Genomic DNA, 207 nt, shown 5'->3' on the forward strand with positions numbered 1-207 from the left:
AAAAGTGAATATGGTTGTTGAAAGAAATCTAACATGCATGAGCTATTTAGAAACCTTAAGTTTGCTTGGTAGGTTATACGGGAGGATAAAGAGAAATAAAGTGAATGGTAAATTGAGAAATAAAGCATTGAAAGCAGATACATAAGGATGCATTGAACTTGCAAATAATTGAGTAAATTGGACATGATTGTTGCTTCCATGTATATA

The sequence above is a fragment of the Theobroma umbraticum genome, unplaced genomic scaffold (genome assembly GCF_002168275.2).
Source record: "Theobroma umbraticum cultivar Fairchild unplaced genomic scaffold, ASM216827v3 scaffold_89.0, whole genome shotgun sequence".
Classification (NCBI taxonomy): Eukaryota; Viridiplantae; Streptophyta; class Magnoliopsida; order Malvales; family Malvaceae; genus Theobroma; species Theobroma umbraticum.